At 33.3% G+C, this 13,753-nt stretch overlaps 1 protein-coding gene across 1 annotated transcript in view; it reads left to right on the forward strand.

The window, feature by feature from the left end:
• Positions 1-713: 713 nt before the first annotated feature.
• The window catches only part of LOC128683416 (protein tiptop-like), a 274,085-nt gene continuing 261,045 nt past the window's right edge, over positions 714-13,753 (forward strand). The window contains exon 1 of the mRNA XM_053769044.1: positions 714-1,171. The gene's annotated coding sequence lies outside the window, so the exon portion shown is untranslated. The remainder of the gene's footprint in view (positions 1,172-13,753) is intronic.

The raw sequence follows: 13,753 nt of genomic DNA on the forward strand, positions 1-13,753 counted from the left end.
TTTTTCTTGTGTTAACTCAGTTTTGATTTTTGTTAATTTGAGGTTTGCTAGATATATGACATGTTTGTTGTTAATTTGAGAAATAGTTACTTTTTAATTTCAAGATTAGATTTTAAAAATTTGCTACCTATATAGATTACAAATAAACATTTTTTCTTGGCTTTGGCCTTAAATTTTACTGCTTTCTATTAAGTATACTTTAAATATAGTTACTTTAAATATGTAGTTTTTATTTAAGAACATATAAATATTTTTGAATAGCCGTTTGTAGTCTTTTGAAAAATATTTGACACATATTTGTAGGTATAATTTAAAATTTGACGTGAAAAAAGTGCTTGCGATAGTCTAATTTCTGAAAATGCCTTGACTTTAAATACGCACTTATTTATTAGCAACTAGTGCTATAAAAACCTTTAAATAAAAGTTAACGGATCCGGGACCATAAACAGCATTTCAAGGATTCATATTTTTCCTACATATTCTAGAACTTCGATCAACTCTCTAAAACCAATATTTCAAAAGCGTATTCGCTGTTTGAAACACATAAAGTCAACCTGCACCTATCTGGCAAAATAACTGGAATCATATTTTAAAACCGATGCAGCGAAACACCGATGCACTGCAAAAAGAGTGCACCTTATCACGTTGTGACGTTTGATTGAGTGCGCTAGTACCGGTGCCGGCCGCGGGGCGCTAGCGTCGCCTCCGAAGCCGCTCCGCGCGTCATTCCGGCCGCGGCGCGCGATCCGTGCGACTGTCCCGCGCCCGCGTGTTTACAAAAACCCGACACGCGTGACATCGAACCCGTGAAGTGCCAAAATCAGTGTCCCGTTTAACTTAGTGCCAGTTCTCAGTGCAGTAACACGAAACTCGATGTGTTTTTAAGTTTAAGTTATTTGATCATACTCGAGGCACCGTCGCGGCCCATCTGTACAAATACGGTTGATTTGTTTAAGTTTCCTATTGATGGATTGGAATGAGGTTCGACGACATCGCACACCGTGTTTGACGTGTTAAGGAATTCATTTCACGTACGTCGAAAACAAATAAAAGTTGGGAAAACAAAGGATACCTGAGAGGTTTCGGAGTGCCATTGCTTGCTTAGGTGCTCATAGTGACAGGTGGGATCGGTTCACAGTCACTCAACTAATAGAATTTCCTGGAAAACAAGGTGAGAATTATGTATTTAATAAGCATTGATGATGTGTTTGCACTCGATTAGTTACGCAGTTTCCTGTGTATATTATGTTAATTGTTCAGTATTTTTTGGTTAACTGGTGGTAAAGTAAGTAATGAAGTTGTGAGCACTTTAGTGTTATGTTTACAAGTTGCGTTGGGCCCGGAAGTTCGTGAGTGGCCGAAATCTGCAGTGGCGTCGCGGCGGTAGTCGGCGCCGGTTCTATGTCGCGCAGTTCTGCGATTCCGTGCCGACGCTACGAGATGTAGCAATTAGATACCTAGTTTTGAAACAAATTATGAGTCAACATTGGTGACATATTTGTCTAGTTGGGGAAATTCCGACAAGTGCAAAATTACGAATTTGCAAAGAATAACTTAATCTAAAAATTAAAACATTTTGCTTTGGTTGCTTAGGACATTTATCAGTTGGTAATTACCAACCTATTGTCAATTAATATTAATTTCATTACCGACATGTATACATTCATACATAAACATACCTTGGTTCCATCCTTCCTTACATCACTTTTCAACACTTTTATTAAAATAGTTTTAATTTTGAAACATACTTCCATTGTTTATGGAAGTAGTAAATAAAATGTTGTGTGTATAAAGTTAGCGACCGCCATCTTTAGTTATAAAGCGGTGCACACACGAGCCCTCGCCACGCTGCGGCAGGGGGCGGGGCGATGAGCGGGACAGCACATAAACATTAGCAGGGGGACATTTTGGAAAAACCAAGGGCCAATGCATTTGTTAGTCCGTTTTATTTTTAATTATTATTGGTAGAATTGTGTATTTTAATTACTAAATTATATAAATGTAAAAATGTTTAAAAAAAATCAATTTACATGTAATGTAACAATTTTATTTTAACTTCATTTCATTGATCAGAATATAGGTACTTATTTCAAAAGTACCACATAAAAAAAATATGCCGAAATAAACACATAGAATAATCGAAATAATCAAGCCATATCACTGTATGCTTTCTTATCTATTGTAAAAATAAAACGCATTATTAAAATATTTTGCAATAGCAAACGCGTACAGCTCTGTCTTCGTATGTTTGACTTAGGGTCATTAACTATATCCATTCCAAATTTGATCAAAATCGGCTCAGTGGTTTACCCGTGAAATTGTGACAGACCGACTTTCGCATTTGTAATAGGTATATGAATGGAAGTATGAATTAAAAATAAAATAATATCCTCTTCACAACGTACCTACCTAGGTATTTAATTTATCTACAATGTTTAAATTAGTTGATTGAAATATTTTTATAATATTGTTTGTAGTACTTAACTATTATGTTCTGCACCCTTTATAATCTGTATCCGTAATAAATGTTTTAGGTTATAAATTGGATCAGTAATTTAATGTTAAATAAGTAGCTATTATGGGATGTTGTATTGTCGATAAACATGTTACTTTATTGTGACTTGAATCTGTAATTAACGAATCAGATAACTAAGTATATAATTTCCAATATTATTTTACTAACCCAATATATAGTTAGACTTAATTTAAATAATGAGATGACTGAGGACTCCAGCGGGAAATGAACCCACAGTCTGCCTTCATCTAAAATAAAAATAACAAAAAAATAATTCCATTTCTAAATTCAGACTATATTCTTCTAAAATATATATTATAGAAATATTTAATTACATTACTAATATAATGATCGCAGTTGTACATTTGCTTACCGAATTAGTAAACTATTCGGTAAACAAACATTTCATAAGATGATTGATGCCATAATAAACAAGATACCTATAATATAACTAGCGGCCCGTCCCGGCTTCGCTCGGGTTGAATTAATAATTTATACACCTAAATTTTCTTCAGGAATCACACTATCTATTGGTAAAAATTACATGATAATCCGTGCAGTAGTTATGGAGTTTAATGCGAATAGACAGACAGAGAGTTTAGATTTTGTTTTATAGTATAGAGATATAAGGATTATATGTCATTGCATAGTCAATAAACGATCAATAAATAAAATCAAGTGTAACTTTGAATAGCGATACTTAAAACATTACAGTTACTATTGACCTTGGATAAATCTAATTCTTTAAAATATATTTCTACTTGTTACTTTCAATTTATTTCTTTTCCGCAGTAAGGCCTCTTGCATGGGCCCTTTCTGCACGTGGAACCCGCACTGCTGCATAGTCGAGCCAACGTTAAAACCCTTTAGATTTCTGAAATGTTATTTTCTCAAACAACTAATAAATGCGTAGGTATATGGTATATCTTCACCATAAGCTACTTATACACAATTTTTACACATTACTAATACACAAATACATTCTAAATATGTAATTCGCGCACAAATGTCTCCTAGCTGGCAATATTAACAATATTCATGTTACAGGGAAGGGAAGGTGTGTTGTTTTATAATAATCTCGCATCCTGTCGCGAATGAGGCGTTATTTATTGACGCGACGCCATGTGACGCGACATCTGCAGTCTGTACACGGCTTTACAACAACCGCGCGAATTATGGACGTCATAAAATTAATATTAATAATTTTTAATATTGACTAAAATCGTTTCGTTACAGGCATTAACAGCGAGCAACAATTAGTTTGTGAGTTTTATTAATTAGGTAGACGATGACAAGTTATTGTCTTTAATTCAAATAAATTCTGAAAATTTTACAGATAAACATATACATACATGTTTAACACGCCAGATTACCTCAGGTACCACTATTATAGGTAAATAATAGGTAACACACTATATACCTAGTACCTACTTCATTGTCATCAATGATTATCACAAATTTAAAAACATTTTTCATATTACAATATAATTTTATTCCATTTATACTCTGTAAATAAAATAGCCATGAGAACGATTTACAAAAATAATATTCAAGAACATTTAAAACGAGTCAGCATAGTGACTGATGTAATGTCAGACGATCCAAGATGGCCGCCAGCGCTGTCAATACCGATATAAATCATCAACCGCCATATTTATTTTGACTTGTTAGCTAATTTATTTATTTTCGCATTTGGACGCTAGCCCAACTGGTTTCTATTAAATCAATAATTTTAATTGTTACATTAACCTCAGCTCGCCTCATTTGAAACTTGGTTTTTGCCTCTTGTACAAGGTTAGGTAAATTGTAAATCACGAGATGATATACTTATATAACAATAAAGATTTCGATTACGATTATATACATTAGATTACCTAATAGTAATATGAGAACATAAGAAGAAAAATGAAAATAAGTTGAATGTGGTCGTAATAGAATTGTTATAATACTTTATTATATTTAAATTAATACTTCCATACAAATGTCTTTTACGCCGATTTTGATGAAATTTGTAATTTATATTAAGTTAATAAATCAGGGCCAAACACAGACCACCGCCGGCAACAGCTAGTGCATAAGCATTTTAACATAATTAAAGAGAAATAATAAAAAGAAAATCAATTGAACAACTTTGTTGCATGGCTACAACAGTAATAATATTGCGTGTATAGGAACGGCTCCAAACAGATTGAATTATTAACGGATCATAAAATGCGCTTACATCACGAACAAAATTCTTCATCAGTTCCGTTGTAAGTATACTAAAATCTATTATTTCAGCAATTAAAAGAAAAAATATATGTATAATAAAATAAACAGTTTAGTAACTTCTAAACAATTATACTCTGTTATAGATATATTTAAACAACATCATCCTTAACCATAACAACCTATTTTTATTTGAATATTTGAAATTAAAAACAACCAATTATAGCATAGTGACAAACCAATTATAATTCCAAAATAAGTTTCAAATATTTTAAATCATATTTGTACCAATAACTCGTCGTGTCTCTATAAAAAAAATATGATGAATAAATTTAAATAATATCGGTTTCATTGTCAATATTTGAGATCTCGAAATTAATCAACAATGTTGGTTGTATTGTGTTATAATTTAGTAATGAATGTGCTATCGAGTGGGAGTCATTGCTTTTTATGACAACACAATATTAAATTTATTGTTTCCGTTACAATTATTCGTTTAGAAAAGTATCTATAACTAATGTTCTCTTCAAAAATGTATTATCTCTATAGACAAATGATTGAAGAAATAATTGAAGCGGTGGTGGCCCGCCTGTCGATCGAAAGGTCCCAGGTTCGAATCATACTCGTGTCACATGAGTTTGTATTCCAATCTGACTTAAGTATAGTAGTTTTCATAAATCACCACTTGTTTCCGGTGAAGGAAAACATCGTGAGGAAATCTGCACACTGGCTTTGTGTGTGAATTGGAGAAGGCAATGGCAAACCACTCCATTAATGGTGCCAAGAAAGTTGTTGTATGTGCTTCATTCAATGTAATGACCACGACCCTCAGCCATGAGGAATACGACTATGAAAGAAGGAAACAAATTAATATTAATAAATTGGTTCATTCACTATACATATACGAGTATCATATTAAAATTAATATCTAGTTGATAAATCATTTCTAACAAACCTAAATATGTTACTGTAGTTTAGATAATGTTATAACGAAATGTTTTCAAAATATAAATTTTATTTTACGATCATTATATAATAGGTGAGGAGTTAGTAGTATGATGTTGTATATACTCAGATAAATACCGTGTCGATTTACATAGGTATACCTGTGTACCCTGTTCCTAACTGAAATGGCTAAATGTCAAACAATATTACTGAAAACAAATACAATGTTTCAATAATCACTTGACCACAAAAACCTTGAAATAATATTATTTCTGTATCCAAGTGGTCATGCTCACTTTTTGTCGCCTGACATTCGGAAAAAATCCGTAATTTATCGTAATTCGACCGCTCGCCGGTCACGCCGGATCGGACCTTCTTTTTGTCTGCCACCACGTCCGTCAGACACACATTTACATAAATACTACATTAGACTTGAGTTAATTGACACGTATCACGATTTATACGAATGCTACAAAGACCAAATCATGGTTTCTTAGTCGATACAACTTTTTTCGTTTTTTCTCTCGATAAATTTGTCGCTACCTTCATAAATTAATGTAACTTCAGATGGCTCCGTCCTTTATATAATCCGGTTAAGTTATTATATACTCAGCATTTTGTTTCCCGAATATGAATAAATTTGTCTCGATTTGGTTTTTACTCTTTTTTTTATTAGAATGGAATGACGCAACCATATTCCTGATTTAACAAACAAACTGCCTGTGAGATTCTGTGTCTGTCTTCAATCATGTAAGCATAAATAATCGAACACAAGATCGGAAATAAATTCCCACCGAATCAAGGCTAAGTAGTGCAATAATTTAGGAAAATTATAATTTCCTTTGATCGTTCGACGAAAGTTGAAAGAGTTGGGCAATCACGGAAAACGTGTTCAATCAAAATCGGTGCAAAAAGGCCATTAACATGGCAACACCGGCCGCGCGCCATTGTTGGCGGGAAATAAAAAAAAGATGGCCGCGCGCCGTCACAGAGGCGGCTGAAAACGATAGTGAACAGGGCCGGACTAAGGCATGTAGTGGTTTCTAGGTTATGCCATGTCAAAGTATAGCCCTTTATGTGTTCATATTTTTGACATTTCCTGATTCTTCAAGCCTTAATCTTGGAACAGTGTCAGGATATTTTTTATGGTATAGGGACTTGGGAAAAATGCTTTATTTAAATACAAGAGGACTGCAGAATTTATTTAATGCACAAAGTAATTTCTAGAAGATGAAGAATTTTAAATTAGAACAGGGCGAACATTAATAAAGAAAATTTGTTAGTGACCTTTATATTGGGTTCTGGATTCCATAAAAATAATGTATGATTGGCCTACTGTCACAAGTTTCAAATAAGGTAACAACGATTTTGAAAAAAATGCCTAACAGATCTTTTTTATTTTATTTATTTATTTCAACAACAACAGCCATTCGTAAAAATATATTACATACTAAGTATCACTATGTACTTACTTAATTTAGATAACAGGCCAAGGCGTTGTTAACTAGTATACTAATGTTGTTACGCCGTTGACAAAAACAATAATTAAATTATACAATACTAACTTCTTGCTATACAATAGTGCTAATTTGTACCAATATGTGATTATAGTATATATGAGTAATGTATATTATATATATTTATGCTGTGTTCGTAGTAATAGTATATAATAATAATCTCTCTCTCTCTCCCTCTCTCAATATATAATAATAATAGATCTCCCTTCAAAGTTTTCACATTTTGTTAAATTTAGAGATTTCATTACTACCTGATGTTTGTCATTACGATTCATGGATTCATCAATCTCATCAATCTATACTATTGTTATAAAAAGGTAAGCGTTTGTGAGTTTGTGACTTTGTGAGTTTGTATGTTTGAGGCGGGTAATCTCCGAAACTACCGAACCGATTTCAAAAATTCTTTCACCTTTAGAAATGTACATTATCCAAGATTGCTATAGGCTATATTTTATCTCAAAATTCCCATGGGAGCGAGGCCCTGGGAAACATTCAGGATTCTATAATTTGGATGTTTTTCATCCAAGCCCGTTTGGAATAATCCGTGCCTGGTGGTGGCCTCATAAGCGTCTTGATTGCTAGATATAATTTGCGTAACTACGTTTGATCTTGCTCGTAAATTCGTCTATAGTGTTTGTTGAAACTTTGATCTGTTTAGGAATGGCAAGTAGTGTTTGTTTTCTATCGGCGAGCGGGCGATTCTAGAGCTAACAATGAATAGACCTTGCAGAACACTAGAATATTGTTACAGAGTAAAACGGGGTAGATTTCAAATATGAATCATTTCGATTGTGAAAAATATGTTTAAACAAATAAAATACTTAATCAATTTAGGTCTTCAATGAATATGCCTTGTAAAAATAAATAAATAAGATTATTTTTGTAAGTTATTGTATTTCATATACTTACTGTGTATATTGTGAAATTGACGCACATAACAAACTTATCGACAAAAATATTAATAACTATTTACCTGTTCAAGAGAATGAGGTGTAGTTTAAGAAGGAAGAGCTCCATTTTTATATTATATGGATCAATGGTCTGAAATAAAGTTATTATTATAATATAAATATTATTTTTACTTACATTGGGCCATGTCTACACCAATGGTATCCAACTCTATGTTCGGAATCGCTACATGTTTTGACAGTATCAATCCCGGTGTAATAATGCTGTCTTCGCTACGCGTGGGCTGATTTCGATCACTTTAACTGAACTACCGTTTAGATTATCTTAAACATGTATTTTTCACAATCAAAATATTTCATATTAAATTCGGTTGCCATCTAAATAAATCGTGTACTTTTTTGTCCATGTGTCAAAAACATACTTTATAACATAGGGCTTCTGTGGCTGTTGCAGTCAAAAAGCATTTTAACTACTTATACTCTAATGTGAATCTCTATTTTATACTTACATAGACAACTACCGTTCAATGAATATGCCTTGTAAAAATAAATAAATTAGATTATTTTTGTAAGTTATTGCATTTCATATACTTACTGTGTATATTGTGAAATTTACGCACATAACAAAGTTATCGACAAAAATATTAATAGCTATTTACCTGTTCAAAAGACGTTACATGTAGTTTTTAAGGTAGTTAGATAAAAAAAAAATTGTATAAAGCACACTTTTATTTGTATAAAGTTACGGGAAACCGTACTTTATACAAATAAAAGTGTGCCTGTGATCTGAGGTTATGTATTATGTGCCACATGAGAGCAGCTCAGCTGGAGGACCAAAATATTTTTTTTTTCTAAACAAACACAAAATGAAATGATATCAAGAGTTTTTGCGAGTACGTTAACGGCATCGGCGAAGTTTATGTGTAATATGTAAATAACTATTGATTTTGTACATGAATTTTGACGTTGTCGACACGATGTCGTTCTCACAAAAACTCATGCTAGCCCCCACTGATCACGTATCAAAAGTATGAACTGTGTTCTATTAATTGTCCCTAAACAAGGGCTGCCCATCGCTAGAATCTACGCCGCACCCATGTTCAATAACATAACCTACCAAAATGTCACACGTCACGAACGCCCCAAACAAATCTGCGCCCTACGGAACATATTTTATACGAAATTAAACACAATTTCCAATATCATCAATCCAAACAATTTTAATTTTTGCCGCGGAGCGAACTCCGGTAGTGTTAGGGTTGTCAGTTCTTAAGGTAATTCGGGACATTAGATGAAATTTTCAAATTAAAATATGTGATGATTTTAAGAGTTTGCAGGTTACTTCACTATTTTCCATATTGTTAATTTGTTAGCTAAATTATTAGAAAAATTTACTTTTTCTAATAAATTACAGTCGCATTTTCAAAGATTTTTTTTTCAGATTCGTCCATGTCGTTGTCGTGTTTTTAAAGAAATTAGTGAAATAGAATATATATATATATATATATATATATAGAATATATATATATATATATATTATATATATATATATATATATATATATATATATATATATATATATATATATATATATATATATATATATATATATATATATATATATATATATATATATATATATATATATATAATATATATATATATATATATTCTATATATATATATATATATATAATGAATACAATACAAACATTTTGAATGAATGGCAACCCTGAGTACACTCTGGCTAAATCAATATGATATGACAGTTACGGTCAATTTATGGCCCTGGGTTAATTACAAACGGGTGCGAAGGGGGGTCGGTAGGGGGGGGGGGGTACGTCTAATGACTTGTAAAGATGCTGTAGCGTTACGAACGTGTGGCTATAGAAAGGTCGTAAGTGGATACGTATGATTGGATATTTTGTGGGCGTTTTGTTTGGACGTCTATTGTTTCGATGATCTATGAACTTTTTTTATAGTACCATGTGTCTTCGGAGATAACAACAATGTGTATTGGTTACTAGTACAATGGTTGCTGTGGCCAAAATTAATCGGACAGATCATTACGCTTACATGACTTATTCATTTTAAAGCTTACAACTTAAATCTACTGCCGATTTCCAACCAACAGGTGAAGAAGAAGCAGGGACCAACGGCTTAGCGGGATAATACATTTTTGGTCACCCATCCAATGTCCGACCATTGCTAACGTGACTTAACCGCCACTAAGCCGAGCGCCGGACTCTAGAATGAAACATAACACATTTTCTCAACGTATTCTACCATAACTACACCAATTAATCGAGCGTACACATTAGCATGGCGGTTGGCGACTGCGCAAAAAGCGGGTACTTTGCATATCCGTCTCGGTGGGTCGTCGTATCTGACACTTTCACTCCTGCGCCGGGTTTGAGTGACTATTTCTATAGAACGCGATCTCGCTATAAGATGACCTGGGAAATTCGTGTCTGAATGGGATATATAATGTAGTATATGTTGCGACTCAACGGCAAAGTGAGGCTACACCCGCTTATTCGGCTAGACCTTGGTGCAGCCGGTTTTAGTTGGTTATACCTAGGTTGGTTACCTGTTTATCATTCATGTATAGTAAGCGAAACTATGGATTCTATTGCTTTTTCTCAAACTATCGATACTGTATGAAAATCTATAGTTAACTATCGAGCGGATAAACTATGTGATATCATAAAAGATAAAGCATTAGCGCCGTGACATGTTAGTATTTTAATGACTCCTGTTGGCCACGTCCAGCATGCAGTAATTAGCGTAATATTAATCACATTGATTGATGTATTGATTGACAGCTGACCGACACAGCTGACCGGCGACGTGCAAAAATTAGGTCGTACATACGTTTCTCTGATACATTCTAAATAAATATTATTTCTATTATATTTATTGTAATCATATTTTAATTCTAGTAGATAGTGTGTAGGAAATCGTCGCATGGAAAACCTGTGTGTTTATTTTGTTTGTTGTTTGTTTGTAATAACTTTATTGCACGAAAATAAGCACATTAATCAAAATTAATACAAGAAAGATACATTGTACAACGGCGGACTTATCCCATGTAGGGATCTCTTACAGTCAACCGGCGATAGGTTGAGAGGACGTGTATACAGTAGCAGGCTAGTCAGAAGTAATAACGTTAAGTTATTTTATTTCTTTATTATTTATTATTAATCCTGGAAGAGAAAATGAGCCCGCCCTGAACATCAGTATTTACTTTGAATTAAATTTACCTCTTCACACTAGTGGTACATAAGGTCGGGAAATTTGTTTCGTGTGAAGGTGACGGTTGTGGATTTATCAGCTAGTATGTGTAATATGCATTAAACACGCCTTTTTTCTATCTTCATCATCATTATCATCTGCAGCTTCCGTTCGCTCACGACAACATTTTCTGGGCCATCCAATGGTTGCCAGCAATTTTCATTCTCACTAGCTCTGCAAGTCTTCTAACAAGTTCGACGATCAAACTAATGAATCGAACTAATGAGCAAAAAGTACTTCCTTTTGAAGAATTTCCTTTACACCATCGATCTATTTTCTATCATCATTGGACATGAAATAAATCAAAAACAAACGAACGCGAGCACTATGGCCAAAAACTGTTATTTTAAAGGCAAAATTAATCCAGAATAAACCAGCCAGTCACATGATTTGAATTCCGACCTATTTACGCTCTAGAGCGGCCGTGTTCTTGTCATCTGTCAATCAATCACTATATCAATCAACTGTTGATTGATCGACGCACTTTTTTGCGCGCCATTTTTAAATTAGCCGCTGTGGGAAATGACGACAAAGGGGTGTCGATAACATGTTCGTAAGGCAGATGTTTTGCCAATTAAAGTACGGCGTTTTGTAAGAAACTAGTTGGCAGTTTAGTTTTGACATTTGTCACACAAAAAAGTAACTTTCTCTTCGTAAATGACCTTTTGTTTCAACATTTCGGTCATAATGTAAAAAAAATGCAACTTAACAAACTTAAAAATGTAATTTTAGTTAACACATAAATACTTGGTGTCAGTTCAGAATGTAATTATTTCTCAAGTACCATAATCAGCATTTTTACATGTCATTTCTGGTTGGATAGTTCTATGTTTTTTCACGTCATTTTGGATTCCTGTTCACAAAACGTATTATAGTTGGTATCTACGTTAAAAAAAGAGTAAATTATTTTTTAATATTTGACTACCGTATATGACTACCGAAATAAATCCCAAATCAATTATATTTGCGTTCTAGTATATCATTAGCTTCATAGCCATTTTGATGTCCTCACTGATGGAGATTGGGAGATTGGGCCTTATGAAGAGGATGGGCTAAGACCCACTACTGGTTTAATGCGGATATTGCATATTGGTGGGTTTTTAAACTTTGAAAATATAGCTATGAAACGGAGCTATATAGCGGAGAAGCTTAAGATAATATATTTCTGTTTTTTTTGTATATGATTGATTAAAATTATGTAATTTTAATCAGTCATATATATATTTATATATTATTTTTATAATGTTACAATAATTTAATTATGACTACAATAACGAAAGCACACGCCAATTTTTTTAAACATATCTAGACAATCATCAACTCTGCGGCATGATAATAAAATAATAACCGAACTCCAACACATCCCACTTATTTTAAACTCTACTCCCTTGCAATAGAGAAGTAGTGACAATGATTTTTGATAAAATGTGCATTGTAATTATATCCAATCAGTCGGCTGTCCGTCCGTCAGTCAGTCAGTGACGTGATCTAGATTGGTGATCGATTGACGCAAGATTTAAGGCCGATTCACAATTGAAGTCAAGGAGTCGTTTTAGAATATCTTTCATTCAATGTAATGAATCCAATTAATATAAAATGTATGACTCAACATAACGAACGATAGAAAGGCATGAAAATTTCTATTATCGATAAATTTTTAGCGACACCTCAGTAATCAATTGGCGCAGTATTCAACCACAGTATTATTTTCTTTTTTTTTTCTTTTATAGATAATTATAACATCTTTACAGTTATGAAGTATTAATTTGTATTAGCGAGGACTAAGTTAATAATACCTTTTCAGGACTCCCCTATCCGCCATGTCTGTCCGTTCGTCAACAGTCTGTATCTCATTAACCGTGATAGATAGACAGTTGTCGTTGTCACAGATGATGTACTCTCTTATTTTTTTATTACTGGCAACATTGCGGGCGTTTAGCAAAATTGTCGAAGTACATTGTTAGCAGGTTTCAATTTTCGTTCAACTTGATAACAATGATAATTGCACTGTTGACCTTTTATTATGCAAATACTTAGATGAAACTGCAATAGTGTTGTTATAGTGCATTTTTTAAAATTGACTATATACCTAGCCGTCTATCAATCATAGGTGACAGGCCTTCCTGTCTGTATGATGCTATGTATTTAGGGTTCTGCAGACCCTAAATTAAGTAAGATTACTATTTATGTGTTTAGTTACCTACTCTTTAGTAGACATGTAAAAAATCAAACTCCATTTACTAAAAACTAGCGCTCGGGTAAGACCGTAAAAAAATCCGGCTGGCAGTTTTTGATTTCATCGCGCTCATACAGACACATAGATGCGATAGGCCACATATATAAACGTACTTGTAACTCTGTAAAAA

Source organism: Plodia interpunctella, chromosome 3, assembly GCF_027563975.2.
Source record: "Plodia interpunctella isolate USDA-ARS_2022_Savannah chromosome 3, ilPloInte3.2, whole genome shotgun sequence".
Classification (NCBI taxonomy): domain Eukaryota; kingdom Metazoa; phylum Arthropoda; class Insecta; order Lepidoptera; family Pyralidae; genus Plodia; species Plodia interpunctella.